The sequence below is a fragment of the Gopherus flavomarginatus genome, chromosome 4 (assembly GCF_025201925.1).
Source record: "Gopherus flavomarginatus isolate rGopFla2 chromosome 4, rGopFla2.mat.asm, whole genome shotgun sequence".
Taxonomy (NCBI): Eukaryota; Metazoa; Chordata; order Testudines; family Testudinidae; genus Gopherus; species Gopherus flavomarginatus.
Genome location: NC_066620.1, coordinates 50999757 through 51020388, shown reverse-complemented (window position 1 = coordinate 51020388; position 20632 = coordinate 50999757). Strand labels below are relative to the sequence as shown.

At 40.1% G+C, this 20632-nt stretch overlaps 1 protein-coding gene across 6 annotated transcripts in view; it reads left to right on the top strand.

Moving 5' to 3' along the window:
- ESRRG (estrogen related receptor gamma) overlaps positions 1 to 20632 on the top strand; it is a 489078-nt gene that overhangs the window by 39652 nt on the left and 428794 nt on the right. For 2 of the 6 annotated variants that reach the window (XM_050950242.1, XM_050950237.1), the window contains exon 1: positions 1145 to 1250. The exons of the other annotated variants lie outside the window; for them this stretch is intronic. The gene's annotated coding sequence lies outside the window, so the exon portion shown is untranslated. Of the gene's footprint in view, positions 1 to 1144; positions 1251 to 20632 lie in introns of those variants that run through there. 6 annotated transcript variants of the gene reach the window in all.

Sequence of the window (20632 nt, the reverse complement as noted above, 5' to 3'; positions counted from 1 at the left end):
ACAAAATTTGTAAGATGGTTTATAATAGCACCAGCTGGTGACTTTTAGTTATATTACACATGTATTTCTAAAACAACTGTTTTATAAATCTATATATATCTATATAAATCAGTTAGTTTAAGTGGTAGCGTATGTATTGTAAACTGGCCTGTAGATTTCAATTCAATAAACTTCTCTTTACAAAATAGCATATATGAACTCTAATGGGTTAATTTTAATATCTTAAGACTACGAAAATTGATACACGAGTCAAAAGAAGTATTTCATTTTTGGTTCATGGAATGGTATAATGGAACTAAACTACAGCATTTCAAGGATAAACTATCTTGTAAAGTCCCTCAGTGTGGTGTATGTGATGCTCATTTTCAGAATGGATTTGGATTTTCCAAATCACCCCTTTCGTTGTTGAAACACATGCTGCAATTAGCCAAATATGTTTAGACTTTTGTTGCAGAAAGTCTTTTTCTCTTTTTCCCTGAAGATGTTAAAATTCTACATTCCGTGGCACAAATTAGATGGAGTGATATAGATTGCATTAAAACACCAATTGCAGGCCAAGAGCTGTAGAAATCTGGTCATTGCTTTTAGAATGTCAAAGTAATGGTTAATGTACGTATGGTTAATGTATGTAGCCAACAGAAAATGCATGCTGATCAGCAGATGCTCTGTCTTGGTGGCTGCCAGAACTCTTGCAGCATGTTTGCTAAGCCCTATATACAGGACCTCTGTTCATTGGGTTACTCATTGAGCTTTTAATAGTCAACTTAATTTTAGTTAAGGTTCAGTTTAGTAACTCTAGAAATTAATGGAAAATATGCTCTGTGTTAAACTGGTAAACTGTATTAAACATGATATGCATAGACACAGTATCTTTTGGAGGTAAAAGATAACAGATCAATTCCTATGGATCCTACAGTCACAAGCTTTTAAGGATAAATTACAGAAACTTTGTAATTATTGTGTGTAATCTTGCAGAAAATTAAATCTGGAGTTTGCATGTGTGAGGAAGTTTGATCTCCTTTGCACACCATAGCTGTGTAGTGTAAAAGCAGCTCACTGTAGTGTGGGCTCCTTGGTTATCTGTCAGGCTTTGTGTTTCACTTCACTGCAGGTAAAATGCTGTTTCTAAGACTGGCTAAATCCCTGGCAAAAGCAAGAGGTCTTATTGTCAAGGCATGTTTCTGAGACCTGTAGTTCTTACTTTCTCTGTCTCTTTGAAAGTGGCTTTAGAACCTGCTGAAGTTTACAAGGTAAGAGAGAAAGTCTGACTCTTTTCAGATTTTGTTTTTATTGATTGTTTCATGGTTTCAGACTCCTGGTGGAGTACAAGTACCACGGGCAAGACATTTTGTCCTACTTAAATAAGGTCTAATTTAACTGCAGAGGGCCAGTTATTACCTTATAGATTGAAACACCAGGGACTATAAATATACCATAATTAAGAACTGGTTTGAAAAAAAAAAAGGGTACAGTATGGCAACAACAAAAAGCAGCAAGAGGTTTTTCTGTTAATTTTATCAAGGGAATGTTTTAAAGTGCTCTTGGAAGATGTCTGTCTGATGTCCCTGGAGAATAAAAACCTCTGTTTACCCACAGGACAGGTATTACAAGGAGATTTGCAGTGCAGACTTTCTCACATTGTCCTTTATGGCCTTGTCTACATTAGGGTTTTTCAGCCCCATTAATCCCAAAAGATGCAGCCCCATTGTGGGAGAGGCAAACTATGAATTTGGCAGGGCTTAGGTTTGACCATTCCAAGCTGGTCTAGCATCAAATATTTCGGTTGTTACCAAAATTGAAATGGAAGATATCAAGGAGTTTAAAAATCTTACTAGAAATAAATGTCCTTAGCAGCAAAAGAAAGCATATATTAGCAGTAAGGGGTCCTCCAGACTTACCAAGGGGTGGGGCAGTCTTTCTCACAATAGCAGATGCAATTCTGCTTCAGACAGCTGAAAAGAGAATTCACTTGGGAAGAGCTGCATGGTCCCCAAATCAGAGCAGCATGCCTTACAAATGCCATAAACAGTCTTCAGATGATTCTATTTTATAATCTTGTCCATCACATTGTATGATTTTCAGCATAGCAATTGAGATATCTGTAGTGATTTTATTAACTATTAAAAGTATTTTCTTTGACTAACAAGGAGAGACTGTGTTTTAGTTCTAACGATCAGTGGACAGGGAGTCAAGACTCTTGGACACTAATCATAAAATAGATCTATCAATGGGAATGATAATAATATTAAATATCTATCTTGTAGAAGTATTGTGCAGTTTAATGTTTGTAAAGTGCTTTGAGCATCTTGGGCGAAAGGTGTTATAGACGTACAAAGTATTTCTCACTGATATAAGGCTCTTATTTAGGCTTCCCCTTTAATCACTTTTATTTATAACAAAACCTTGAATATCAGTTCCAACATAGTTAGCTACCATAAATGATGTGATAATGAGGATGGAGTATAGGTCATAAGCCTGCAAATATGTGTGAGGAGATGGTGAGCTTAACCTACCAGGTGAAAGAAAGGTTAGTATACCAACTGCAGGAACACTTCAAAGCATGTAGATAGTTTGCTGCACTAACTTAATTATCTGTGCTATAGATATGTTTGACAAACATATCTATAGCCCAGATACTATTACTTCACAGTGGGAGATAGCAGAGTGCTTCTGTTTGGTTGGCAGTTTACTGGATCCTTCCTTCTGCTTCCCTGCATTACTCCTTTCAAGGACTTTCCCCCCTCCCCTTAATCCATTTGATGAATGGAAACTTATTCCTTTCTTGGTAATGGCAGAAAATATTTTAAGGAAGGCAGTGTGCAGCCAGATAGGATGGATTGAAATGATTCTTAACTGAGACTGATAAGAATTGACTTTTTTTTTTTTAATCCATTGATAACTGAGCACCTAAGTAAAAGCTGTCTCTCTCTCGCTCCCTGCCCCCCCCCTTTATTTCTTCACTGAATTGTATTTTGGAGCCAGTTTTGTTTCTCCATGAAAAAATGCCTCTGATCATTATATAATGCTATAGTGTGCTTCTGAGTAACTGAATGTTGTGGACTTTTCTGCAAACAGTGTGATCTGAAATGTAAAATGGGAGCATTATAAACACCACTCATCCCGTCAAAATTGAATGAAGTGACCTGTTCTTTGTCACCAAGATGTGGCCTGTTGTAAGGCTGTTGGTAAGCTGTGGGCTCTAATAGGTAGAGACGATGGAGAACCTCTCAATGTTTTATCCTTTCCTCTTCTGTAAGGTCTCTTACATGGGAAGGTACTGTTTTTAATTATGGTTATTTTAATACTGATCCTCTGAGGTTGGCAGGTAGATGGGGAAAGAGAGAAGATCATGACGACATGCTGAAAAAAGCCCAAATGTTCTATATAAATAAAAATTGAATTCATTTCATTACTCCTACACAAGGGGAATCCATTTTAGGAAGGCTCTTAATTCCAGTGCTAGATTATCTGTTATGGAAAAGTGAAAAGCATTAACTAAGAGGCACTACAAGCAGGGCTGGCTCCAGGCACCAGCTTATCAAGCACGTGCTTGGGGCAGCCACTCTGGAGAGGGGCGGCACTTTCAGGTATTCGGCGGCGATTCGGCAGAGGATCCCTCACTCCTGCTCGGAGCGAAGGACCTCCCGCTGAATTGCCGCAGATCGCGATCACGGCTTTTTTTTCTTTTTTTTGGCTGCTTGGGGCGGCAAAACCCCTGGAGCCGGCCCTGATTACAAGTATTCCTTTAATTCAGTGAATTCACGTGAATTAATTCAGTTGCCAGTACTTCTAACCAGAGAGAGCCACAGGTAAATCTAAATGATTTTTTTGCCCCTGTACAACAATGCCTTGGTTACAAGCACAGAAACAGAGGTTGGACATGTACTCTTTTTTTGTATGTACAAAGAGATTGTATATTGGTTATCTCTGTTGTGTCAGTTGCCCATGTATACTTAATACTGAATTTTGTTATTCAGCAAAGACTCAATGCAGAGACACAGGCCAAAGTCTGATCTCAGTTACGGTGGTGTAAATCTGGAGTAACTCCATTACTGTTAGTGGAATTACTCCAGTTTTCCACAGGTGTACCTGAGACCAGAACTTGGCCAATGATCGTCGGTAATTTTCTGATCCGAAGATGCAGTTGATAAGACATGTCTTACTTATATGTTCTGTACTAAAACTAGTGCCTACCAGTTCTTAAGAAAAGCCTCTGCTAAAATGAAAGTGAAACTTGCAATTTATCCAAGTTATTTGTTGTGGTTGGTTTTTTTTTTTTTTTTTTGGTCAGATTGAATTTCATAAAGAAACTATTGTATTGTAATAATTCCTACAAGCTTTGACTATTTCTTTGGGGGGAAAAGTACTGACCTTTCCCTATTTTTAATAAAACCTTTATGGTTTTCAGTTTGCCTCCTCTGTGATATTGCAGGAATTTTTATTTTGTGTTGATGATCAGGGAAATTCTGTTTATTTCTTCTGTATATAAGACATCTGAAAAGTCTTTAGGAAGAGGAAGGTAAATCAAATTTATAGGGCTGATTATCCTCTCACACTTGTGTGACTGAAAGGAAGATCATGTCCTATGTACTGTATTGCCTGTACATGCAATGTTACATGGAATAAAATAAGTACATTGTGATCTTTTAATTTAAGCACAAGACATTTGGAACAAGTTAATAAAAGCAAGCAGTCAGTGGTAAATTTATGAGGGCAAATATTGCCCTTTGATGCATATGTCCCTCTCCCCTTGCCAGTTAATAGAAGATGTGTGGTCCAGTGGATGGGACAAAGGACTGAGTTGTGGCTCTGCCACTGATCTTTTGTAAAGAGCTTTGAGATCTCTGGATGAAAAGCATTATAAAAGAGTTAAGTATTATTGTCTGCTTTGTTAGACAATTGACTTTATTGGTTTTATTTTTTTATTTTATTTTATGGTTTGTGCTTTGTATGGAAAGAGACTACTAGGAAAGCCTTTGTGCTTTAGCACTGGCATTTTCCTTTGGCCTCCTTTTTCTTGCTCATGCCTGTGCTACTGAGTTAAAGGACATAGTAAAGCTACATAAATAACAAGCATATTGTAATAGATCATCATTAACATGAACAAGTCATTGTTATGGATACCTTCAGATACCTCTGAAATAACTCCAGTCCCTTCCAGTGTCGCTATGCAGATGTGACAGGAACAAACACTCTCCTCCCCTTAGTATTCATTTGTCTGGGACTACTCCTGTGTACTGGAAAAGATCCATCCCAGTCCCTTTTCCAGATCAAGGCTACTTCAGTGGCAAACAGACAGCTTCATGAAGGTGACAGAAAACTAATGGATAGCACCTAAATTCCATCCACCACAGATTTGACCAACAATTCCTTACTGTGTCACCCCACATGGCATTGAAAAGCATAATCTCCAGGGAGTTCTATAAATACAAGCTAAGTTATCTGAGAGCTGATCACTATCTGGAAGGAATAATATGTGCAGTGTATTGTAAGAAATTACCAGCTTCCTGAAAAGCTCACAACACAATCCATTTCTGCATAGATTTCTCTTCTGTTCTTCTGTATGAACCTTATGCACCTCACCTATTTCCTTGCTTCCTACAATATGATTTTGGTCAATGCAGTTTTTTCAAACACTTTCCTAGTAGTCCTAGTTTTCTTCTCATTTCTTCTTAAATGTCAGCCATCATGTCAGAAGATAGACTTAGAAAGCAGTGTGCATAATAATTGCTCCCCCATCACTCCCCCTTTTCCTGTAGCTTGGTTTTCTGACTCCAGCTGTGCACCATAATTTTGAAAACTACTTTTCTGTTGCACCCAGGACTCAAACAAATGCCCACAAATCAATTTCTGCTTCTTTGCCTATTGGGTGTCTGTTGTAGAGAGAACATAAACATGGAAATAACTGCCTGACCTTGTTCCTATTCTGCACCTCCATTTGTGGTTTAACATTGAATAAATTCACCAGCGTGCCACCTGTTCTTGCTTAATCCTCTTTGGCAAGTCCAGCTGTGAACTTGAGGAACCAGTATTGTGCCAAAATCTGCTGGGTCAGAACATGTTTGGGGAAAAAAAGATCCTTTCCTAAACCATTAAATATAAGGACTGGATATTGTTCTGGTTCTGACTAGCAGAAGGCCAATCTCCTTTTTAGAATTGCTTAGGAATAGTGACTGTGTAGGCTACTGAGTCATTGAATGTTATATTATCCTGCAATTGCATGATTTCAGCTACTCATTTTTGAAGGAGGCAGTCCATATCAGTGGTCAAGTAGCTCCTCCAAAATGCTATTTGACTAATCTGAAAAGAAATTGGTCTTGAAAATACCCTTGTCCAGAGTTTCCAGAAAGTCCATAAGCACTTGATGCATGATGGATTCTTTCTTTATCAGGCATCTGCTTCCTTTTGCTAGCTCAATTCTCGAGCAATTTTTTTTTCTTCTGTAGTAAGAGGCAAGCAATATATTCCATATGCCACCACGCTTTGTAAAGAATCTTACTGCTGACAATCTCACAGCTGCTGAGGAATAGTCCAGGCCTTGCTTGTAAAGTGACACTAAGCACAAGAGTATGTATTCCATTGGGATTGACCATGTATTTTCATTCACCTTTTTTTCCTTCTTGAAGGAAATATGTTAATGCCTCCTAACTACATGCCTAACAGATGATGGCAGCCACCAATTTCCATAGCAAAGCCCCTTGGCCACAAAGCATCTAAAAGAAATCTGGAATTAGACAAGTTCATCTTTGCTGCAAGCTCAGCAGCAGACCATCTCAATCAAGAGCAGTGGAAATAATACGCAGTTGTCTTAGCAACACTAAGAACCTGTTTGACCCTGAAAGAAATATGCAGATGTAAACTCTTCAGAATATAAAACCTTTGATACTTAGGGACAGGTTTCAAAGGTGGTCGGTGTTCTGCACCGACCTTAGTTTCTGAAAATCATGTCCTTAGTTTCTGACCATGGATTGCTTGAACAGCTACTGAAAGAGCACCCTTCAAAACATGCAGAATGACCTCCAGCTGAGACAAGCTTAATATACCTCCTGCTGGCTCAGCCAGGTGGAACCTTTCCTTTTGGCTGACCCGATTTGCTGTCCACAGACCATGAAAGTCCCTGGGACTTAGCTGTGGCAATGTGCGGGGACACAGGGCCAGTACAGAAACAGGATGGGATACCCTCCTAATTGTTTGTCTAGTGGCCACAAGTTGTCAGATACAACAGATTCCTCAGGCGATTACAGTGGGTGGCAAAATTTGCCTTTATAGACCATAGTTTAACGAACATAATGTGCTTCAGATACGCTCTTTTTAAAACCGTAGCCAGGTCTCTGCATGCTATGGATGCCTGAAATAAACAGCGGTGCTTCTTCCTCCTGAAGTAGCCTCACACAAGTTCACTGATAGCTTTTTATCAGCTCCTACAATGCCCTACACTGGAAAGTAATAGTAGCTTGTGAAAAATATGGTTGGGGCTTGTGTGACTTCCAGGAGGATCTCCCTTATATATGGGATATGAAGGGACTTACAGAACCAGCAGGTTTCTTGCACATTTTGTCGGAAACACCTACCAAAATATAGCATGATATCACATCTCCAGAAGCACAGAGCAGATGGAAATATCTTCCTGTATATTGACTTGTGTTACTCTGATGAAAGGCATTGTTTCTCTCCTGCTGTCAAGCCAGCTAGCCCCCAGCAGCTGACAAAAATCTCAATCTGCAGGATGTTACCAATGAAGTTCAAATGACCACATGCTTTAAAGCAAAATTTATTGGCTGTTACAACCTGCACCAGCAACTGCTTGAACTCACTGGTCCAAGCTCACCCCTAGTGTAACACAATTGAAGTCAGTGGTGTTCTGGCAGGTTGAATTCAGTCCACTGAGTTTATCCATGGGGAGGTTAGAATTCATTTTCCAAGAAAGAACTCAAGCCCCTAGTGTCTGTGCTGGACTTGGACCATCTGTTTTTATTCTTCTACTCCAAATTCATTAGCTACTTCACCAGTCTTCTACTTCACTTTCTGATGTGATGGGCCCTCCAGAAACTAATCCAAATTCAAGACCCAGAGTTGTATACTCTGATAAAAGAAGTGACTATAGAAGGTGCTTCAAAATATTATATAGTCCAGGAGTGTTTTTTATCCGAAAAAAAAATGTACTTTGTAAACTCAGTTTGTCAATGCAATCCTGACAACTAAAACCATACAAGTGTTCCAGTAGCAATTGAAAAACAGATTCCATATAGGCCCTTGTCCTGATCGGGGTGTTTGACTGCAAGAGCATGCAGTTGCTTGATTGGAAAGATGCATATGAAACCAAACTCAAAAGAGAGTCGAAGTAATCATTAACTGACTCACCTTCTGGATGTGACAAGTGATGAATCAGCGTAAACTTGCCTGAAGCTTTCTTCGAGACAATACCCACAGGGGAAACCCTCATATGCTCAAGTGGAGCGTTATCAAACAGACCCACTATTCTCCCTACCTGCCAGTTCTTTTCTGTCTTGCCGCTAACCACCTGAGGACATATAACTGCTGATCTCAGCTTCCTTGCCAACATTTCATCTTGGGGCCTGAGTAAGATGGTTTAAACCCTCCACAGAACCTTTACACAGCAATTGTGTGTGGTGTTTTTAATTTTTTTTTAACTTGTCAGCCTATTTCAACAACCAGGAAAACATTTTATCTGCCCTCACCGGAATTTATGCTCTTTGCAGGCCCCTTTAATCAACTCTTGGCTTTTTCCACTGTCTTGCTTTGATTTGAATGACTGCTTGAAGCACCTGCTAATGGCCTGGAGCATTCATGCCTAAATTTGCAGTTTCTGTACCACTCACAATCAAACTGTTAGTAAACAGCCTTCTGGAGCACCTGCTGCATTATTTGGGGCTAGGAGTCTGTTCACTGTTTGCTGATGAAAGCATTTTGTACAGTGCTGTCTCTCTACCCTATCCCAGTCCATGCCGTCCTCCACCTAAATTGCTTGCTGTACCTTAGCCACACATTGGCCTTAAAAGTAACATCAGAATTCTTGATCTTCTCCAGATACTTGAATAACGTGCAGGATTTTTCCAGGATATTAGGGTAATGGGATTGGTACAACTATACAATAACAATCTAGCTCTTATACTTGTCATCAGTAGATTGCTAAGCACTTTACAAAGGAGGTCAGTATCTTTATTCCCATTTTACATATAGTGAAACTGAGGCACAGAGCAGGGAATAACTTTCCCAAAGTGACGCTCTAGGCTAGTGGCAGATCCAGGAACAGAACCTGGATCTCCTGATTCTCAGTTCACTGCTCTATTCACTAGACAACACTGCCTCTAGATAGACGTACAGTGAAGGAAAGGAAAAAAAAATCCTAGAAGCCTGTAGAGAATCCCTGGTCTCTTTTCCCCAGGTAATGATAACTCACATCAAAGCTGCTGTGTATTGGTGATTATCTTCACTGCTTTTGGGATTCTTTTGTGCCAGTCTCCTACATGTATTTGCTAGCTCTTATCATGCATAAGCAAGAATACATGGCTGAGCTGCACATACTGTGTTTTCCCATTCATATCACCTGGCAACCCTAAATTGGACTAACTATGCACAAGACTTCACAGGTATCGTGGTCCAACAGAGCAACTGAAACTGTGCTCCTTGTTCTTTCTCTAGTGCATCAGGTTTCCCAGAACCCTGTTCTATGCCTGCAACATTAATGACATGGGATTTCTCCCTCTAAAAGAATCATTTATTTCCTCTGTTAGAATAACTGCTGTTAGCAGTTACTGAAGAAGCATCAGCATTGGGTTTGTCTGTTTACATCTATGTTACTTGCCAGTCTCATTATCAGAAAGATCATGCTTTTTCCCCATCAAGTTTTATTCCTTAATTCAGTCACATCATGCCTGCATCCTACCTTCTATGTTGATGGAAGTGCCATTAGTACAATGTAGGAGTCCTCTCAGTAGCTACATAATATCTTCCCACCTTCTTGTTACTCCTGTGGAAATTCTGCACCAAAAAATTAAAATATTGTGCACAGAATTTTTAAAAGTCTGCATATTTTATTTGTCAAAATAACAGAACATAATCACAGTGGTTTCAATTATTTTGGAAATTTATTTCAGAATACTTGACAGCAAATATGTCTGTAATAATAAACAACAAAAAAGATTCAGGCATTTTTTTTTTTTTGATAAATGGATTCCTTACTGGGCATATTAATACAGAACTCTGAGCAATAATTCATTTTAACTACAATACAGAAATATATTTTCCACATGCCTCAGAAACAGTGCAAAGGCTTGGGGAAGTCAGGGGTAACAGAGGAGCTGAGGGAGAGGGAAGTAATTACTAGGAAGGATCTTGGGAGTGAACCTGGAGGATTGTTGGGTGTGGGTGGGAGAAGTATGGAGCAGGGCTTTTTTGGGAGGTGGAGAGGGATTCTGAGGGAGTTAAGTAACCTCCCCCATACAGACCCTTGCTGACCCCTCCCCTCCTCCATTCTATCAGGCAAATCTGCCCTGTCCCTATGTGGCCCTGCACCCCCAGTCAGCTGCCCTCCCCCCCATTCCCATGTGGCCCTGTACCTCTACTCCCATTCAGCCCTGGCTCAGTGTTGTAACCCAACTAGTTGTTCTGAACCTCAGTTGATGTGCCCGCCCCCCCGCAGCAGCCCCATGTGCCTCGCTCTGTCCATCTTCCCCATATCCTGTGCCTCCCCACCTGGCCCCATGAGCAGGGTGTGGTGAGGAATGCAGCCACGGCCCGCTCCCTGTCCACGGCTGGCTGCTCTGGCCGTTGAGCTTACTGCCCTCTCTTTTGGTGACACAGCAACCCCTGATGAGCGAAAAGTGTAACTGCAGCACCTCTCTGGCAGAATCTATTTTCTGCAGAGAAAAAAATCCGGGGGGCGGGTGGGGGGGAAGACATGAATTCTGCACGTGTGCAGTGGCACAGAATTCCCCCAGGAGTATCTTGTGCTGCAGACCATGTGCTCCTCCACAGTAGAGGTATCTGCTCTCATAAGATAAGGCAGCATCCACCATGCTGTTTGATTTCTCTCACTGTTATCTGCTGGTATTCTCAAAATAACCCTCATTCATATTGTTGAAAAAGAACATGTTGTCTACTTCCCTGGTGGGATTGTTCTCGATGTTGATCTCTTACATGTTGCATATACATGTCTTTGGAACACTTTGTGGCCTGAGCTTGATGACTACTGAGTTACTCATCCTGTCTTTGACACTGTCTCCTGCTGTGGTTTTTGCTCTTTTGGGGTTTGTTTCCCTATTTGTAGAATGGAGATAATATTTACCTACCTCTCTCACAAGGACATTGTGAGGATTAATTAACATTTAAGATGTTTAAATGTTAAATATAATTTCCCCATATCTGTTGTATATTTCTGGTGGTTTGGTTTTGTTTTAGAAAATTACTCTGTTTAACCACCTTTAATCTCTTTAGTCAGTTCCTCATCCTCATTTACTATTACTTCTCATGTCTATCGGTCTGAGGAAAAGCATGAACTCCATTACTTCCTGTCCCACTCTAGCTCCCTTCCATCATTTGCTGACTTGTCCCTTCTCATCTTTCCGAAGTATCGGGTCAGCCGGTCTAGTCTTCTCCAAACCTTATTATGAATGTCATCGATCCTGTAACAGCCATATTGCTGTCCCTGCAATTGATCAACAGCCTGAAACTTGGACTTGTAGTACCTCATCTAAAGCTAGTTTTATCATTCCTTTATTGAAGGAGGGCAGAAGACTGCTCCTTAATCCTTCACCTGGTATTTTTCTGCATCTTCAAATTAAGTTTGTAGGCTCTTAACTTCCCATCATCCAGTGCTTGCTGCTGCTAAGGGATTGCATTGAACCGGGCTAGATTTGGATCCTTTTGCGTTGGCCATCCTTCTTCCACAAGTCATTTTCTCTGTGTCTTTGTTGTGTCCTTAGCTGAGACCTTCTGTTTCTTGGCTTCTTAGTGCTGTGAATTATGGCACAGCCACCCCAACTCTTTCAGAGTAACTTTTCCTGCCCTAGCCCATAGGCCTTTTGACAGGCAGGGCATCCTTAAGTCACGACATAAGGGTCTACTCTGGCCATTTAATTAATAAAGAAAAGGGGAAGTCCCCAGGATAAAACATCCTGCTTTCAATCCCTCAAGAGGTATGGGGCTGAGAGGAAGAGGACCTTCCCTCTTCTCCCCCTCCCCCCAAGATATTGCAAGTCTGTGATCTTTCCTATTTGTGACTGCTCAAATCCTTTTACCTTAGGATTTAAAAAATGATCTATCACCAATTCTAATTTTTCCCCTTGTAATAGTTTAAATACCCACCCCCCAAATCTGACTCTTAAAAATTAAGATAAATATTTGTCAAAAGAAACACTATGTAGTATTTCTCTGGCGGGTGGGTGAACATTCTTTTAGTTGAATCTCTGAAATGTAACTGCACCAGTCTAGTTGGGGAAAATTTGTTTGAAGACGTATTACGTTCCACGATCAAATGGAAAATATGGCACCTGTCATCATATTTAGAAAACAGCTGGGTAACATGGCCAAGTGCCACAGTCTCTTTTCACATGGCCTTTATGATGAAACTATCCAAGCTCCATTCTCAGCAACTGGAGAAACCCTGTGCCTTTAAATGGTTATAGAAACATCTACTTAAGGGACAGCTCTTATTGCAGCAAAGTTTGCTTTTGATGCTTCTAATTAGCAGTTAGTGGCTTACACTTTACTTTTGTAACCCATAGGCTTCCTTCTATGGTCTTTTTCAGCTATTTGTGGCAGTCAGATATATGCATTTTGTGCTGCTTTTATGCTCGCAGAATATATTTGAAATCAGTCTCAAGCCAAGATTTCTTTAGTATTCAGATATTTAATTTAAATGAGTCAGAATTTTCTATGTGTAGATTTTTCTTTTATCTAAGATGTTAAAACCCTCTAATGGGTTAATTGCCCTTGCTGATCTAGTCTTTGATGCAAAATCTCCTAAATACATACATATGTTTTTAATTAAAATATTTATATACACAAAGAAAACCTTGGTGTTTTTTACATTTGCAAACATATCTCCAACATTTGCAAACATATCCCTGCATGCTTATTTAAAATAATATTTTTCCAGCTGAACACAGTAAGGGAACATGCTGAAACTCCATTGCTATTTCAGAAAGCAGGTGTGCTGGTAGAGATTAGCAGTTTTCATACTGATTTTGAATTAAATGACAATGAGATTTCTAACAAAGAATATATATTACATTATCATACATGATATACACACATTCAGACACTATAGCTGAATTAAAAAAAAACCCCTTTTTTAGAAATCTCGCTTAATGGCATAATAACTTCATAACTGAATGAATCTTTAGAGGTGCCATTTTGCTGCTCCTTTCCAGCAGCAAGCCTATCCCACTGACCTACGGTTCGAACCCGCTGTCTTCACTCACTTCCAGTGAAGTGGTCTTTGACACAGACTATACTGAAACAGAAGGGGGAGCTCTCAATGCACCAGCCAAGGAGGAGGAGCTGTGGGGAAGTGCTGCTTTCCCAAGCCAGGGAGAAGAAGGGCAACTTCCCTCTGCTTTGATCAGAGGTGAGTGAGCTGTGCTCTCACTCTGCTCCCTGTTACTCTAACCCCTGCACTGAAGTCATAGGGCCCAATCCTTCATCTCTTATTTATGCAGGTAATCACAGGGTTAGTAAGGAATTACTGGCATAGACTCATTTGGAGGAAGTGATTATAATGCTTTAAAAGTTATTGATATTTAACTTCTTTAAAGAAACCATGTGAAAATGGAAAGGGCCAACATGTACCTTTTTTACTAAAAATAACTATCCCCCTGATTTGGATGAGAATGCTCAGTTAGAGATAAAATCCAGCTTTTCACCTGGCCAGCTTTCTCATGACACACGCTGGGCTCAGCCACAGCTGTGCAAGGACTACAGAATCAGCCTCCATCTGATATGTATCTTTGGATGTGGCTCCATGGGAATAAAAAACCCACAGCAGGCCCTGCTCAGCTGACTCGGGCTCATGCGGCTTGGGTTCCTGGCTGAAATATTGCTATATAGACATTCAGTGACCCAGAGCTTGGTCTCTAGCCTGAGCCCAAACAGCTATTTGTAGCCCCACAGGCCAAGTCAGCTGATGTGGCTTTTATCCCCATGTAGACCTACCCTAAGATGCAAAGCCTCTTGCAGCTGCATTTCCAGACTATGGGTTGGAGTTCTGGTCACAGGCCCCCTATGCCACTTATTCATTGTGTTGGGGCCACCAAGGCCGCATCAGTTTTGAATTCCATGACGCCTCCCTGGTTCCATCCCTGTGCGAGTTATGCAGGGCCAGATCCAAGGTAGGATACAGTGGCTTAGAAGGCCTTTTGTGAGCCTTCCACACCATAGATGAATTATAGCCAGACAGAATCCCTCTCATCCACAATTTACCAAAAATCTTACCATGAATCTGTTGTGTGGGATTAATTTAGAGCTCCGTATCCACAAATATGAGGATCCCTCAAGTCATCTGTGTCTCCCAACGGATGGTCAGATTCACTAGTGAATACTTCATAAATAGTTCTATTTGTTTTTTTGGATTGCCAAGAAACATTGGCTGTTCAGAATCAAAACTCAACTTAATGCTGGAGGCAAAGAGAAATTCAGAACTTATGGGAGTATATTTTTAACATTTTTAATAGAATATATGGGAGAAATGAGGCCATGAATAATGGATATCTTATTAATATCACATGTCAAAGTGTACAGCATCAAAACACGAGAGCGGACTGAAATTGTAACTTTCTTCACAAGCAAATAAAAAGATAAGTCATTCTAGAGTGGAAAGTCTGAGGGAGAGCAGCACATCACTCTGTGTTACAGGAGTGCTACTCTTGCCACTAAATTAAACTCCACTGACTGCTCTCACTTGATGAACCCTTTTGGAAGTTCTTTTTTTAAAGCTAACAGATTGGACTTCTAATTTTAGTTTTGATGGCTTATAATTAGAAATATTTCCAAACTTGTTTACAAACACCTGCACTGGGAGCGTGTGTCTGCAATTTTAGAAGGACTCACTTGTCACCTCTAGCAGGGGGTGAAAGGGCATTTCAGTTCTCTGTGCTTGTACAGTTGCTTGACACTGGAGCAAAAGTTGCTGCTTAAAAAAAAAATACACACACTCTTACAGTGATGTTTTGATTGGGATTCTACACGCTGAACTGACATCAAAATTTTTTTAAAGGAGCTTTTTACTGCTTGGAGATCAAAAGGATGGTTGGTCAATGGCTAGATTTAAAGGAGAAGGTCCAATGACTAATTTTAGCTGCTGTATTCTGCACTGGAGAGGATGATTTTTATGTTTTTCTCTAGTTATCCATAATGTAAACATATATTCCTTCCTTGGATATAGTATTTCAGTAACGGATTTGGAAACAGTTGTAAGAGACCCTACTACAAGAAGCTGAAGAGTAGAAATGAATACTTGTAGTTGAGCATGCAAAGCAATGATACCCTAAGATCTTGAGTGGGGCTTCAGTGGCATGTATCTCCTTATGTGGAATTTCTGCGCTAGGGTGAATTTCACGCTTGGCTCACTGACAACTATTTATTTTATCTTTCTAAAGAACAAAAATTTTATTTTGCATACCGAGGACAGTATACAATAAACAAGAACACAAAACTTAACATTTATAGAATCACTTACATTGGCATTAGAAGTCCTTTGTCTCGTCATTCTTGCCCTTATACCCATTACACATGGATGCTAGCTTCTGTATTTAGATTTAATAATGTTGCTGGTGAATTTTCAAAAAAAGGGGGGCAGGTTATGTCTTCCCAAGGGCCTTTTATGCTGCTAAAGGGGGCAGAAGGAACTCTCAGAAAATACCCCTACTATGGGGTGGGCAATGGCGGCATAAGCAGCCCTATTGACTGCTCTCCACAGTAGTTATTCCTAGCTGCTGTGCAGCCCATAGCTCTGGGGAAGCACCTATCCTGGAAGCCAGATTATCCCTAGAAGGAGCATTTAATCTGGAAGGGGCAAAGGTGCCATAATGCAACTTTCCTTTCCTTCCACCTCCTGTGCTGTGCCTTATAAGTGGCCCAGATCCTGTGCTGAGCCTACGTGTTCATGTTTAACACAGTAAAAGCAAGGTGAGGATGGTCAAAGAAGTTACTTAGCCTTTCTGTACCTCTAGATCCATATATATAAAATGGGGGGTGATAATTCTCACCTCCTAGTGGTGCTGTGAGGCTTTAATTATTTAGTGTTTCTAAAGCACTTTGAGATCCTGGACGAGAGGACACTGTAGAAGCCTAAAGTATTATTTTTATTGCACCTTTACAACAAATGTGCTTGACAACTGTTTTCCCCAACATGCTTTTAGGTGACATTATTTTAATAAGGCTTCCCTGTCAGCATTAGACAGGAATTTTTTTTTTTTAAGACCATACTAGCCACAACTGTGCCACAGATATGGCCCTTAGGAAGCCTACAGAATAGTTTCTTAACAAGTGAAGATGCAAATCATGTTACAGTCATATTAGGCTGTGAACGTGTTTGAAAATAGCTTCAAACACGATTACAACCCTTAATGTGGCCACAGTCTGAGCTGATCAGAATTAGAAATAACTGACATTTTAGAAATCACTGCTTATGATTCAAAGTTGACTGTAGACATTAGACAAAAATAAAATCTCTTACCTCGCTGGAACTCACACTTTTTCTATTTTATTGAGCTTTCCTCTGTTCAGTGGGAGAAAAGAAACCACCTTCCAAATTGAAGCACGAACGGAAATGTTGCTTCATGCCAGCGTTATCAGTTTTCCTCTATTTTTTGTTTGCTTGTGTCAGCTCTGTGCCCACTTTACTAAGTGTTAATATGTAGAAATCTTTCCAAAAGGTTAAGGGAGGCTCTGAAAGCAAGAACTATGCAAGTATGGAAAATCCACCCAGCCAGCATGGTCTTTTTTTCTTTTTCTTTTTTAAACAAAACCATACATTAAAACTTTAGGCGTTCTTTGAGATTATGAGCCTAGAGTGATTACAATTAAAACGACTGGCAAGATCTTAGATTTGCAAGATAAAGAGGAAAATAGGTGACTGAGATGCAACAGTTGCAATGCTATCCCATCAGCTTCCCCTTTCATCATCTTTGGATGAATGAATGGACTGTGTGTGTTTAAGCGGTAATTTTTCTGGGGATTCTCATGGCTCACCTTCTGCAAGATGAGCAACCTTTCTTATGTTGTTTTCCGAGAGAGAGAGAGTGAATCTAGGAAACTATTAATTGGAATGAATGTAGTCTCTAAAAGAGAGAATAAGCGCTTCGGTGTTCTGTTTTGGTTCTGTGCTCAGAATACCTTTTAGTTCGGTTTGTAGATGTGTTCTCTTTCTATGTTTAATAAGGGAAGGATTGCTATCCCTAAGAATTGTGTGTAGCTGAGTGCGTAAACTTGAAGCATGTTGTACACTTGCATTCATATTCAGCTGCACATAGGGAACTTGGTGGAGGCAATCTGTGGTTGTTTTAATATCAAATATGATTGTTGCCAAAGGGAATTCACAGAGATTCCCAGTCTGTGAAGTACCAGTATCTAAGCTAGAGCTGCATTCTGAGTGCAAGAACAAAATATCAACATGGTAAAAAAACTGGACTACCTGATACAAATCCTTCACTCACCTCTCCCATTTTCCATACCTGTTAACCAGTTCAGCTTTTTTTTTCCCCCAAGGAAGTAAAGAAGAAAGATTTTTATATACTGTAAAGAAGCAAAGATGAAGTGGGTCTCAAACTTTTTTACTGGCGACGCTTTTCACGTTGCAAGCCTCTGAGTGCGACCCTCCCCCCATAAATTAAACACACTTTTTATGTATTTAACACCATTATAAATGCTGGAGGCAAGCGGGGCTTGGGGTGGAGGTTGAATGCTTGCGACCCCCCCCCCACATAATGACCTCATGACCCCCTGAGGGGTCCCAACCTCCAGTTTGAGAACCTCTGGACTATGACAATCTATTACCTATGAGAGTGACATTGACTACTGGAAATGATCATAATTTTTCACCTTTAGTGCTTGGCACCTTCACATTGTATATGGGTAAATACAGTCATTTAAGAAAGTATTTGAATCTCTGCAATAGCTCCATGCTATGGTAAATACTCATTTTCTCTGTTTAATTGTGTTAGATACTGGTTGTGCAACCAAGCTGAAGGGATAGTGCACAAGGTTGGGTTGCTCTCAAGCCACATCAGCTCATATGCCTCTGGTTCACCAGAAATTTAAGGCTGAACTTTTCTTTCTGTGCAAAAAGCCAGGACAAGACCCATGTATCGTTTAAATTCAACTCAAGTCCTATTTGGAGGGCTTAAGTGGTACATCAGATGTGAGGGTGGAGGGGGGGACCCTTTGTACAGGGCATGGATTTCACCCTCAGTGAGTACCAAAACCACCTCTGTACTTAGCTTGGCATAAATGTGTGGCTAGAGCGGCTTATTTCTGAGTAAAGTGTGGGAGTACTTTGGCTCACGCATATGTACTTTTTAATGAATTGGCCTTCCTATAGTAGTTGAAGCCAAATACGGTGCTCAAGCCTAGGACACTGGGGAGGAAATTGAATTGACACAAAGCACAGTCATAGTTTTTAACTTTATATAACGTATTTCGCAATATATTAGAAAATTAACTTTGTGACAAGTGGCAAGACCTGTTATGTAAGTAATCCAGCTATAGAGCTGGTCGGTGTTCTTACTTTCATTTGAACTTCCCTGCAATGTGAGTCTTGAAGGAGTGAATGCCTGACACAGTCCCTGCTTGGCTCTCTGGTAAGTCATTTGAATCTGTCTTTCCATATAGTCACTTTCCAAGCTACTGAATAAAAATAAGGAAATTTTTCATGGAGTACTTTAAAAGAGAGCTGTTAATCAATTTTTCTTATTCTTTTATGCCCTGTGATTTTTTACACCACCCCCACCAGCTGGTTAATCATGCAAAAGCTGAACACTTCATTAGCCAGAACATGTTTGCCCATGGGCATTTCTGTAGTAAATTAGTTCTTTCTATTTATACAGGTAAGTCATGGCCAAAAGACTTTAAGGTGCCAAAGGTAAGGGTCGGAATTAATTCCTTTTCTGAGTCTTCAAGAGAACTCGTTTTTAACTCTGAGCACCAGTGGTTTGAAATTACTTTTGAATTAAAGATGATATGGAGAAAAGATCATCCTCAGGCTGGTCCAAAATATATTGTGTCTTTCTGGATGTCTAATGTGGCCTCTGCTGCATATTCTCCTTAAAAAAAAAAAAAAAAAAGGTTATGTAGGAGGCAGGGGGCATATTGACCACTGTTAGAGTACCTTTTTTTCTCATACTAGGTGCCTTTTAAACCATTAATTGAAAAGATGTGGTTTATGGATGCTTTGTTCCCTCGAATCAAATGGTACCGTCTGAAAGCATACAATAGCCCAACAATAAATTTAGCTTTCAGTCAAAGGCTGATACAGTCTTGCTGTATATCACCATTTCCTGGAATCAATGTCATTTTATGTCCACCTAGAATAGAAAGTCTAGATGGTGGTTGCCTTAATTTAACTGATCATCACATTCATTAAGGAGCCAATCATGAATTCCTGACAGGCCCTCAGCTCCCATTGATTTCACTAGCTCCTTTGGGTGGATAGGATGTGCAGGATCTAGCCCTGAGCCTCTAAAAAGTTGCAATTTTTGTGACTAGTGAATAAACACTAAAATTCCTGCTAAGTTTAGGCTGTGGCTCATGTCAGCTTCCTTTTCTAAATGACTGTAAGAGCACCCCAGAAATATATGTTTGTCACCATATCTCTTTGGCTTGCTTGCGGTATTTTACTAAATTTTTGCAAATGAATTTGGTGCTTGGTATGCAGAAGGTGAAAATTACATTGTTATGGGGGCGCCATTAACTCGTAGCTGCTGGGGAGCCATTTATAAAAATTCTGGGATTGGGTGAAGTTTCAGTCAAGTTTGTTTTATTGCATATTTACTAATTAAAGTGCTACTCTTACTCATGCTGAGTAGCACTATGTCATGCAAATAGTGTGGCCCTGTGGGTAGAGTGCCTGAGTAGGACTCAGAAGGAACTGGGTTTTATTCCCATCTCTATCCCGGCTTGCTATGTGAGCTTGGGCATGTTACTCCTCTTTTTTGTTTTCAGTTTCCCTTTCTGTAAAAAGGGGGTTGTAATACTGACCTCCTCTGTAAAGTGCTTTGAGATCTGCTGATTAAAAGCAACAAAGAGTCCTGTGGCACCTCATAGACTAACAGATGTATTGGAGCATAAGCTTTCGAAAGGCGCCACAGGACTCTTTGTCGCTTTTTACAGATCCAGACTAACATGGCTACCACTCTGATACCTGATTAAAAGTGTTCTATAAGAACTAGGTGGTGATGGCGGTGTTATTACTTGAGGAATAAGGTACCCCTCAGTATCTGTAACAACGGCACAATCTTGGCTTTACAGATTTCTAAAATAAAATTAAGTATCAGAGACTGCCATGAAAGCACCTGGGCACTTTACATTGGTAGCTCTCAACCTTTCCAGACTACTGTACCCCTTTCAGGAGTCTGATTTGTCTTGCGTATCCCAGAGTTTCATCTCACTTAAAAAT